General features: G+C 36.3%; 1 protein-coding gene across 6 annotated transcripts in view; it reads right to left on the minus strand.

Annotated features, from left to right (window-relative positions):
• Positions 1 to 12,540, minus strand: part of CHID1 (chitinase domain containing 1) — a 109,739-nt gene that overhangs the window by 40,939 nt on the left and 56,260 nt on the right. The gene's annotated exons all lie outside the window — the stretch shown is intronic.

The following is a 12,540-nucleotide window of genomic DNA, read 5'->3' on the forward strand; positions in this document are numbered from 1 at the left end:
AGTGTTCCAGCTGAGAATAAAAATACTAAGCAGATCAGACATTTTAAAAGGAAGTGTACCATGTCCAGGGCAGAAACACACACACACACACACACACACCACGTACAATGTCTTAAAATATGGTCAAGAAACAGTTTAAGGGAAATATATTATTATTTATTGTGCGTGTGTGTGTGTGTGTGTGTGTGTGTACACATACTAATAAATAATAATAAAAAACTTGTTTTCACTTGTTTTTTGGCCACTTTTTTAGACCTCTCTTCCCACAATGACTTAACAAAAAAAAAGCAATACCAAAAGATGGATATATTAAAGATAAACAACTTAAAATAAAATCATTTCCAATAAAATACCATTTGAAAGTATACATTGGCAAAAAGATACTGTTCAAATTTTCCATTAAAAGCTGGGAAGAATATTTTAATCCCATCCTCCTGAAAAGCTGCCACCGATGAGGACAACTATATGCCTTTCTTAAGACCTACCAACTTCACCAATTTGGTGGTTGGACTACAGATAGGGGACATACATTTCTTCAGGCTAAGTATATCTTTTCCCCTAGACAATGACTTTATCATCTAATAATAAGATCGCCATAGATCAAATTGTAATCAGCAGAAATGTTTCACTTTGGAATACAATTAATACTCCTGGAATAGACTTTATCGGGTAATGTGTTGCCAACCCTTATTTTTATTTCCCCAATAGTCACATCTTCAGATTTGTGGATCTTATTATAATGCTGACACTGGCATTTGTGTGATTAGTGTTGAAAATTACAGATTCATTCCAATTTAGCATGGGCTTTATTGCTCTTAATTAAGGAGAGAAACATGAAAACTGTGATGACATTTTAATTATCAAAATGCAATACTATTTGCATATTTTCTTTAAAAAATTATACATCTGCTGGATTCAGTCTCTGGATCCATTACAAGTAACTGATTAATGCTGAATGCTAAGTTTTCTTGGCTTCAGCCCTGAAATCCATTAACTCTAGTTAACTATCAAATATAACAGTTAAAAGAATATTCTAGACCCTAGGTTATAGAATTGTATCAGCTACTGTGGAAAAATCTAGGTTATTTTTACTTTGCTATTTATTAATTATCATTATGATAGAAACATACCCTTGCAGAAAAGCCAAAGAAATGAATACACTTGCTTTTACAATAAACAATTATTTTAAGGTGCTTAAATATGTCTTCTTAAGGTATGCAGACAATAGAAATCATGGAATGTGTAATTGCAACGCTACTATTCAACAGCTTGTACTTGTGCAAACAGCTAAGAAATCAGACATGTCAAGACATGTTAGAAATAGAAGCTGTATTGAACAGCCCTCCATACATACGTATATAAATAGAAAAAAAATCAGATACTAATATATAATCCTTTGTATATACTGTGGGAAAGGAATCAAACCTTCCCTGCCATTCAATCTTCCCTTGTTCTTCACTTCCCAACTTCACACTTCCAGGGCAAAAGGTGAGAAATTACACTAAAACAAAGAAATAACAAACTTGACACAGAGTTTGTAATTGGCTAAAGGCAGCAGCTCATTGTGGGAGCCTGGATGTGGGACAACAGGTATGGACTCCCAAGATCCAGGACTTTAACATCTTTAGTTTTGGGTGGGGTGGCACTACCTGGTATTTTCTCTGTATTGTGTTCTCAGAAATAAACTTCACCTCTTCTTTAAGAAGCTGCTGATGTTCTGCATTCTTTTTCTTGTTCCGGCTCAGAACAAACCAGATTTCTTTCTAACAATATTCCATACAGACTGGCATACAGAAATGCCACATTTATTTACATATCTCAGAATCCTGGAAGAAACCAATTACATCAATGAGAAAAAGTAGAACATTCCTTTAAAGTAGAGATGACAAACACATACCAATCTTCCTTAATTTTTTTAAAGCAAAAATTAAGGGAATGGTGAGTCTCAAATATATGTGCATAAGTCACTCAAGCTAGAAAAGTAGACTCCTGAGAACATATACCCTGTCCTTAAAAACATTTTATATCACTGAGCCTAGAACCAGAAAATGGTTCTGTACAGGCTCATATAGGCAGACAATATCTAACTCTTTCTCACTGTTGGGCTTTCATCTGCTCTGATTACATCTTAGCTTAAGAGAAGGAAGCTGAAGGTGAGGATGGGAAAAATTAGGACCAAAGCAGAATTTTTCTACTCTCAGACCAGCATTCCAAGATTATCAAGAAGACTGTGAATTCGCTTCGGTCACTCTTGTAGTACATAGTTCTGGACTTATGATTGATCTTCTGGTGACAATGAATTTCCCCAGGGGTACTTAGGACACAATTCCAATGTTCCAACAGCTGCCCTCCCGAAGCCATGTGACTACTTGTAAGGTGCTCAGCAACTGGCCCACTTTTAGGTCTATTTGCAGCATCCCGTAGTCACATAGCTGTGTTTTACATTTCTGATGAAATATTTCTGTTTTTCAGCAAAATTGGCCCATAGCAAACAGTTGGTTCATTAAATGAACCGCAGAGTATATTTAACAAATGCCGCAAAAAAAAAGTCATAAAATTAGGTTGGTCATATAGGTGACCTGCTTTACACCTGTCACGACTTATGATTTTGTTGTGCAGGTTCCACTGCAGTAATAATTTAAGGACTGTGTCAATACACAGTGTATTGGTAATGTGTTTGGTCAATCAAAAAAATGGTGCTTTTATGGATAATGCTGTATTCCAAGTTGCATTTCTAACCATTTTGAAATATTTTAACTATCTGGAAAGTTCCGTTCTGAAATTCTAATCACTAATACAAAAAAATTGACTGACTGACTCACATCTGTGCATATACTTGCAAACTGAGCCAACCAATTCCAAGTTGCTAAGAGCCCTTATAAATCTGGAACAGACTCTGAATGTTGATTATGAATAGATATGTCTATCAAAGCAGCATTGATTTCAGCCTAGTTTTAAAGGCTTCAAGCAAAGTGGGGAATGGCTTGAGCATGTATAAGAAATTCTGTTCCATTGTCTTGAATAATTCCTTGTTTTATTGAGCAGCTCTTGGTTTGCCATGATAGCCTTATATGCATTATTAAAAAGAGAAAACCTTTTATCTAGACGGAAAACATGAGAAACAGATTTGCATTTGCTTATTTATGGATGGATGGAAATACATGCAGAAATATTTGTCTTGAATGAGAAAAGCAAAACATTTCACACAATAAAGAAAAATAAACAAGCTACCCATGGGTCGAATCAAGTTAGGGTTCAGAGGCTTACTGTTGATGGGAATCTATAAGGATCCATGTTCTTCCTTCAAATAATTCCATCTTTAAGAATGGACTAGGCAGGCTTTCAGATTCAGTGCAACTTCAAACAGAAATTTATAGTCTGCAAAGTAGAATAAGTGTGCTATTTGACTTTACCATTACACTGCATACCAGCTATACCAAGTCATCTGAGGTTTGATCTAAGCGGGGAGGGGGGATGGTACTTGGAAGTCACCTGAATTTTAAAAAGGATTGCTCACACGCAAACTACCTGGCTCTATTTAGAGTTACTCTAAAGTTCAAACAATGTTATGTTAATTTTGTTAACATTAACATGAAAATTAAGATAGCATTGTTAACCTTGGCATTTCTTGAATTTCATTTGTTCACTTAAAACTAAAATGTAAGAAACTCCTTCCTCCCAAGTATGTTCAAAAAACTATACATGTTGAGAAATTAAAGCTTACCTTCTTAGCTATTTTTTTGCTTCCGTGTTGTGATCTGTACCAGGCTCCCAGAGTTTCCTTTTAATTAAGTTGTTTTTTTTTAAAGCACTAATTTGACATTTGAATGATGTATAACTTATTCTTAGCAACAATCATGTGGCATCAGAAGAACATTCTTTGCACCCATGATAGTTGTGGACCATTTATGTGTAGAGAGCAAATTATAAATGCTTCAACAATTGGTCCGATGCACTGAATTCATTTATTGCATAAACCTAGGGAAGGAGGAATTACGTAATAAATCTATTTATAATTTACACAATAGGATGCTTGAACACTCCCTTATCATAGGTAGCCCTCAGCTTACAAACATTTGCTTAATGACTGTTCAAAGTTACCATTGAAAAACTGACTTGTGACCATTTTTCACACTTATGACCATTGCAACACCTCCATGGTTACAGGGAAAAACATCAAAATTCAGATACTTAGCAATTGGCTCATATTTATGACAGTTCCTGGGATCACGTAATCACCTTTTGCATTCTTCTGACAAGCAAGTAAAGTCAATGGGGAAGCCAGATTTACTTAACAAGCATGTTACTAATCTAATAACTAGAGCGATTCATTTAACAACTGTAGCAATAAAGGTTGTAAAATGGGATAGTTAAATCGTACTTAAGCAGGAGGTCACTGAAAAAGGTAACCAACTCTCTTTGCCCTGAACACCAATTAAACTCTATCTATCCAAGAGAAAAGAACAATCTCTCTCTTATACACACCTATCTTCAAGAAGCAACCCAGAGACTGTTATCATTCTCTCAGGGTTTTTCTTTTAACAATTAAACAAATGGATACATTAAGGATAGATTTTTGGAGGCCCTTTTCTCTGTTAAAAGTTGTCCTTTTTATTTGTTTATAATATAAAATACATAAATACACAAAAACAAATAATAGAAAAAATAGGGGAGAGAAAAGGGAAGGGAAAAGTGTAGAAAAGAAGGGAAAAAGAAAGAAAAGGCATTGACTTCCGACTCCCTTTGGTGCAGTAGAATAAAACAATAACATCAAACCTCAGCTTTTTATTTTTACATAATAGTATGAACTAGCCATTTCTATATCAACAAATCTACCTCATCAGTAAAACCCAAAATCAAAGTTTCATTTTTTTCCACCTCAAGCACGTGGTTTTTAAATAGAAATAAAAGTAATTGTGTTTTTCTTTTTCTTTTATCAAACCACTCAATTTAGCCATCTCTGCTAACTCCATCAACTTTTGTAGTCATTTGTCCATAGTGGGAATTGAAGTATCCTTCATTTTTGTGCGTAATCTTGCTCCCTGCCAACATATATATAACATCAAAGGATAGAATTTTTTAAAGGGTGTGTCTGTTCTCTTTCATGCCTATTATACTTACCATCTCCTTTTAACAATTGCATAATTCCCTTTGGGGTGGATACTGAGCAACTGAATCGAGCTAGTGGAGTGTTTTAATGGCCGGATTCCCTTCCTGTCACCAATGTGGAGTTTTGTTCAGCAGCTATATTCTCAGTGTGTCCAGAGAGAGAAATATTCTGCCTCTGGCTAGGATCAAACTCACAGCCTCCTGATGTGAGGTGAGAACTTCAACTCTAGGCCACCGCATGACTCCTTTCATGCCTATTATATTGGTTTTCAATAAACTTTGGACTTTCTATTCAATCTTTCACTTACTAGGCAGCAGGCATTTGTTCAACATTTATCTAAATGAAGTACATTATCATTTGTAGGAAGAAGCACCCAATGTTTCATTAAAATATAAGAATGCCAATCAATTTTGAATAATCTTAAAAGACTTTTGGGTTTTTTTTTCAGGTAAACTTGAAAGTAATGTAAACTTTCCTTCAAACTGAGCTCATCTCCTGGTTGTTTAATGGATGCATCCATGCAGTTTTCTTGGCAATTATAGTTGTTTTCAGAAACCTTGCCTAGTACATTCTCTTTCTCCTTCAAAATCTGTCTAGAATAGTATTTCCTTTAGGCTAGAAGCTGCCTCTTAGCTGGGCTTGAGAATTAGGATTTCTTTTAAAACAGTATCAATATGAAATGCATTAGTTTTGAAACTCAGCTGAACTACAGCAAACTTGTTTGTTTACATGGTACAGACCATTCCTCCAGTCACTCCCCTACTGCTAACAGAATTGTTTTTATAATTAAAAACAAATGAAAAATACTACACTAATAAGAATATAATCAGAATAACTCTGGAAACAATAGAGATGCTTCTTAATCCCGATCAATTATTTTTAATATATACAAAAGAACAAATCAGCTGCCTAATCTCATCCATTTTACACTAATTTGCATATCAGTTAAAACTTCTGCAGGAAATGACTAAATTTGTGACACTGCTCCTTTTTTTAACACATATCGATTAAGTAATCAAGAGTTAAGACTTTATTGATAGGCCAATTAAGAGATGAAAAAAACTCTTTTAGAATGAATAATAATAAGGATGCTTTAACTTTCTAGAAAATTGGCCCTGGCAAAGAGATACTGAATTCTTTCTCCATTTCTATCAACCCAGTTCCAAACACAGGACTTAAAGGAATTTGTTATTTCAAGAGTTCATAATAATGTAGTTTATCACAAAAAAGAGTTTAATAGAGTAGTTAGAGAGGAAGGAAATAAATCCTTCCCATTGGCCACACACTTATGAATTAAAACGTGAGTGGTAAAAATCAAAATAGCAATAACAATAGCACTTAAGACTTATATACCACTTCACAGTGCTTTACAGCTCTCTCTAAGCGATTTACAGAGTCAACATATTGCCCCCAACCATCTGGGTCCTCATTTCACTGACCTCAGAAGGATGGAAGGCTGAGTCAACCTTGAGCCAGTCAGGATCGAACTCCTGGCAGTTGGCAGAAGTAGGCTGCAATACTGCATTCTAACCACTGCGTTATCATGCACAGTGGTTAAAAATGAAAATGGAATTAACTTTGATATCTCATGGAAGAAGTGTGAGAAGACAGAACAAGGGTTACTGGAAAATCTACTGCTGTTTTGTACTAAGTCCCTTGTTCTCCTCATACAATACATAGCCATTACTGTCCTTGAGGTGTCTGAATAGGGAAGAAAGGGATTTAACCGACAGAAATGGCTGTGTTGGGCAAGAAGAAAGCAGCTAACGTCTGTACTCAATTGCTGCATCAAGATATTCCAAGGTCCATAGAGTCAGAAGAACTTCATGTTGAGTATTGAAAGAGAGAATGGAAGAGAGAATTTAAAAATCAAATGAAGAAGTAGAAGATTTAGAGGGAAAGAAGTCAGAAGTTCAGAAATAATAGCAGGAAAAATTCAGCTGGAACGTTAATAGGAAAAGTATTTTTGCTACTTTTTTCAGTTTAGTTCCTTCGGTATAATATGTCCTCCTGTAATTCTTAAGTAACGTAAGCCAAATAGAGTTATTCTTGTGATTGAGTCATCAAACAAACTGTTAGATAAATGAAAGCAGATCACTTTATGTCAAGACCTGGAATGGTATTACTAATCATTAGTTTGTGTTCTGAAGTTCTGTTTTACCATCTACTGTAGACAACTAAAAATTATTTTTATTAAACGTGTATGTTGCCCATTTTGCTAGTTGCAATTCCAGAGGCACAAACTAAAACATAAAGAGATACATTTTTCCCATCAAAACAGAGATCATATAAGTATGAAAATTCAAAGTCTTATTTGAATTTTGTGTTATTAGTTTTTTTTTAATATAAAAAGTAGATCAACCAGACATGGAAATTTATTTCCAGGAAAGAAGAGATGCTAAGATGTTTTTCCTGCTTTTTTCCATGTTAGCATATTAGGTATATTAGAAATATACCTATTTATTCTATCCCATAAGGTGGTAATCTAGAAACAATAAGGCACCTATCTGTTGTATTCTTTAAAACAGGGGTGTCCAACCTTTCACCTTCCCTGGGCCACATTAGAAGATGAAAATTTGGTTTGGGCCGCACATAAAATAAAATAACAGTAACGATACCTGATCATCCCAAAAAACCATAGAAAACATAGTTAACATATTAAATTTATTTGGAAATGAAATTAGTGAGATGTTTTTATTATTTATTATTAATTATTTATTAAAAATTATTTATTTTTTATCATGTTTTTTTATCACAGTTTTTTCATGGTTTATTTTCCGGCCAAATTTTTTTTTGGGGGGGGAGAAAGCTCACCCGCCTCGCGCCTACCTCTCCTCCTGCAAATGGCCCGGCTGGATGAGGCAGGACTGGAAGGCAGCGGGGCGGGGGCAGAAGCAGCGGTGAGGACAGAAGCCTTCCCCCGCCACTGCTGCTGCTTCTGCCCCCGCCGTGGCTTCTGCCCCGCCGGCGCCGCCCGCTTCTTCCCGCCCCGCTGCTGCTTCTGCCCCCACCGCCGCTTCTGCCCCCGCCGCCGCTGCTTCTTCCCCACCCCAGCTGCTGCCCCCGCCACTGCTGCTGCCCCTGCCGCCACCCCGCCATCGCTTCTTCCCCGCCACCGCTGCTGCCCCGCTGCCACCCCTGCCGCCGCTTCTTCCCCTGCTCCCGCCACCGCTACTGCCCCCGCCGCAGGGGCAGTGAGGGCAGAAGCAGCAGCGGTGGCGGGGAAGAAACGGCAGCGGGGGAGGCGGCGGGGACAGAAGCAGCGGCGGGGGCAGAAGTGGCGGCGGGGGCAGCGGCAGTGGGGGCAGAAGCGGCAGCGGCGGGGGCAGAAGCGGCGGCGGGGGCGGCGGGGGCAACAGCAGGAGGTGGCGCTCTGACAGCGCCCGCCTTTTCTCTTGCTGCTTGGCCTGGCGCTCGCCTCGCCCCACCTCGCGCGTGCCTCTCCTCCTCCTCCTCGCTGGCTCTGGCATGAAGGTTGGGGTGGGCACTGGGCCGCATTATGAGGCGACCTGGGCCGCATGCGGCCCATGGGCCGCGGGTTGGACAAGCCTGCTTTAAAATATTTTATTTCATAGTAGTACTATTTATTAAGCTATACATAGATTGAGATTTGTAAATATTGATAATCAGGTGCATAAAGTACTGATTACTTTATTCCTCTTTCTTTTACCGTATCGCCAGGTGGATGTAAAAATGCAATTTCAATCAGTAGTGGATTTCTAGCTTGAATTTTAATGTAAAATAAGGAATGCAATTTAAAAAAACCTCCTTGCAACACAGAAATCAGAGTTTGAAATAATTTTTTATAGCAACTAAGTTTATTTTAATTTACAACTCTTGGTTAACACATACTGAGATACACACACAAAAAGAGACAAAGACCATAAGATCCACAAGTACGGCAAATTTCCAATTTGCTTTTGTTATTCCTCTACTATAAAAACTTTGACCTCATTGTTTTGATCATCTTGCAGCAAGTGAAATAGTTTTTGCTTTTACTGATACCACCTGGATAATTACTCGATCTATTAATTAGAAATAAAGATTGCAGAAAATACTGAAGGAGAAAGAAAATCATTAAACCTTCATGTTCCTTGCATGGTATCTCTGCTGACTGTAACCAGCAAATATGAATGTTTTCCCTTGAAAATAAAAAATAAAAAATATGAAACAAGATATCTGTGATACCAAGATAAAGAGTTACAATAAAATTCTAAAATATCTCCTGGTTCCCCATTGTAGCACCTGAAAAAAACAACGTGCCCATGGTGAATTCTTAGCAATATCTGTGTTCTATATAATTCTATTTTTAATTTTATATTCTTTGCTTGCTGGTATAGAGATGTTTTGTGATTGACTGCCTCTTATCATGTCAACCATTATGAGAGAGTACTCACAGAATTCCAAGTGTTCCCATTACTCTAAAAGTTTCAGAAATCCTGATTGAATAGTACCAAGCAAAATCACTTACAAAACCAAAGATTACATACTTCAGCATGATATCAACATGATTTAATGTCAACAGTTCCTTTAAGCGCCCTTGGAAATTCCTACCCTCTGGCTAGTTAGGAAGTTTATTAGATTTCTGGAATATAGTTCTGAATTTCAAGAATTGCACCACCAAACAAAAGCTGAGGTGTTCAAATAAATCATAAAGAAAATGGGCTCTAGAATCTTATCTATTGCAACAGGTAAGAAAACAGAAATCTATTAGTATGTCAATTATGTGGACATTTATCCAATTCTCAGCTAACACATATGAAAAAATAATCTTAGTAACACAGAAACTGTACAGCTCTTAGATGATCTCCTCCAAAAGAAATTGAATCCGTAAAGTTATTACCACGCGGAAGCAACATAGGTAATAAAAAAGTATTAAGTTGGAAATACACATATTTGTAACTTGGTGGCATTCATGTCCTATTAGTTTTTAACGTTTCAGAAAGACAGGATAATACCAAGTCAAATTTTTGGGTTTTGAATTTTTTAGACAAAGGTTTTGGTAAACATATACTAACAAAGGTAAAAGTAAGAAACATACTGAGTTATTGGTGCAAATGAATTTAGTTTTATTTTAGCATAGTGCCTATAAGAATTAATTAATAAACTGAATTAATTTAAAAAGAACATATATTTTGATTTTACCATGGTCAGGTTTGTAGCAAAACACAGAGAAAAGAGTTCCTTTGTCAGAGGAAATAGTCCTTTAAGCATACCTGTATTTTTTCTTGTTTCTAATCACTAGAACTGAAGATCAGCTGGCCCCAAATGAATAAACATTACAGGGCAAAGACAATTAGTATAATGAATCCTTCTGAATAAATTCCAATTATATCAAATCACGAATGTGCTTAATTATAAAGGCTCCTGTATTTTTAAAATTACAATTATACCTATTGATGTGGCAATTAAACATGTTAGATTGAAGCATTGTTTATCATTAGAAATGATAGAAATTAAGACACAAAAAGAAAATGGTGCAATCAAATTCAGAGCAACTAAGGATAAATGAGCAAGCACACACACAGAAGAAACAGCAACTATAGATAAGTGCTCTGAATTTCATGTTGAACATTTTATTTTCTTCTAAAGGTGGGATGAAAGATCCCATATACTGAACGGATAGACCTCAGAAAACAAGAATAATTCAGAAGAAGATGCAAAAAAATAATCAATTTGGCTGAAACTTAAAAAAGGTTTCAAGATAACTGTCTAGGTAGATGTTTAATCACCATATGGAGGAAGATTTCTCCTGACTAACATATATCCAGTTAGGATAAACTTATTAACTGAATATTAAATGAAATGCAATTTAGATTCCTTAGTTTATAGTTAGTATTCTCATAAGTATATGCCGCCAAGAAACAGAAAAGAGAAGACAAGGCTATTAACAAAATCCCTTGTGGGTCTTAGTTAAAAGATAATTTAGAAACAACCCAAGAATATAGCTTGTTGGCACATGCTGGGCTGTCCTACAGAATTTTATTGAAAACAATATCCATTCTTCATTGTTGCAAAAAAAAATAGGGAATCTATCATACCATTAGTTTACATGTGGGAATAAGCTATTATCATACATCTTTATATACCCTACCTTTATATATCAGTTTTATTTCCTTCCTTCTTTCCTTATCTATCTATCTATCTATCTATCTATCTATCTATCTATCTATCTATCTATCTATCTATCTATCTATCTATCTATCTATCTAATCTATTTATCTTTTGGAGAAATCCAGTGATGTATATGCAGGCAAAAAGAGATAGAAAAATTACGTTTTTGCTGATAGTTCTCATTGTCAAATACAAAGTAAAACAAAGTCACTATTAAAATAAATATTAACAATAGGGACTTCTCATTTTAAATTACTTGTTTTCTAAATAAAGACTCAAGGACCTATTGTTTATATCTAATCTTGTGCATGAAAAAGAAACAAAAATTTCAAACTAGAAGGGCTCTAGTGCAAAAAAACCCCAGATATGAGCTTCTAATATCAGTTTAGGATCTTTAGCTAGATATTTTTCTTGCTTTCTATCTGCCCCCTTTTTTTGGTAGGTAGAATATACTTTTGTCTATAATGTCCCTGTTCTTTTCTAACAACTAGCACAATAAATTAATGAGGCAATTTATAGAAGCAAATACTGCAAAAAAAATATATGAGCCATATGGATGCCTGGATAAACTCCCCAGCATACCACTGAGGAAATATCCATTTAACAAAAGTAAAAAACCCAAATCATATACCTTCATACCATCTAGAGTAACTGTGTAAAATAAAACATGCTTTATTTTATTTTACCATTGCTTCCTGTTCAGGATGGCTTAAGTAGCAGAGGTGGGAGTGGATGGTATAATTTCCCAGCTACTATCCACTGCCTAAAGCAGTGTTTCTCAATCTTGACAACTGTAAGGTGTATGGACTTCAACTTCCAGGCAGCATGCTAAGGTTGAGAACATTGATCTAAATCAAGGGTCTCCAACCTTGGCAACTTTAAGACTTGTGGACTTCAACTCCCAGAATTCCTCAGCTGAACTAGAGGGCCACCCACTGCCATGATTACATTATTGCTTCAACTAGTTCTACCTGTTACCCTCCTCTCACCCAGAGAATGTTGAATGGGGCCAACGTATTTCATCATGGCATCTGCCTCATGCTTCACACTGGGGGGGGGGGGGGGGCTTGTCAATTAAGCAATCTTACATCCATTCACACAAGTTTGCTGTAGCAGTAGTAAATTACCCACAAAAACAAGCCTCAATATCATAACAGACCAATAGAGAAAAACATCACTGGGTGGACATGAAGGTGGGATGAAAAGGGAGGCAAATCTTCTCATCACATAATGGGCCTGCTAGCTGAAGAGACATGAATAATTCTGTATGTGCTAATATTGCGCTGGAAGTACCATCATTTTTCTCCTTATAATTT

The sequence above is a fragment of the Pseudonaja textilis genome, chromosome 1 (assembly GCF_049901715.1).
Source record: "Pseudonaja textilis isolate UNSWEBS1 chromosome 1, rPseTex1.2, whole genome shotgun sequence".
In the NCBI taxonomy this organism is placed as follows: Eukaryota; Metazoa; Chordata; class Lepidosauria; order Squamata; family Elapidae; genus Pseudonaja; species Pseudonaja textilis.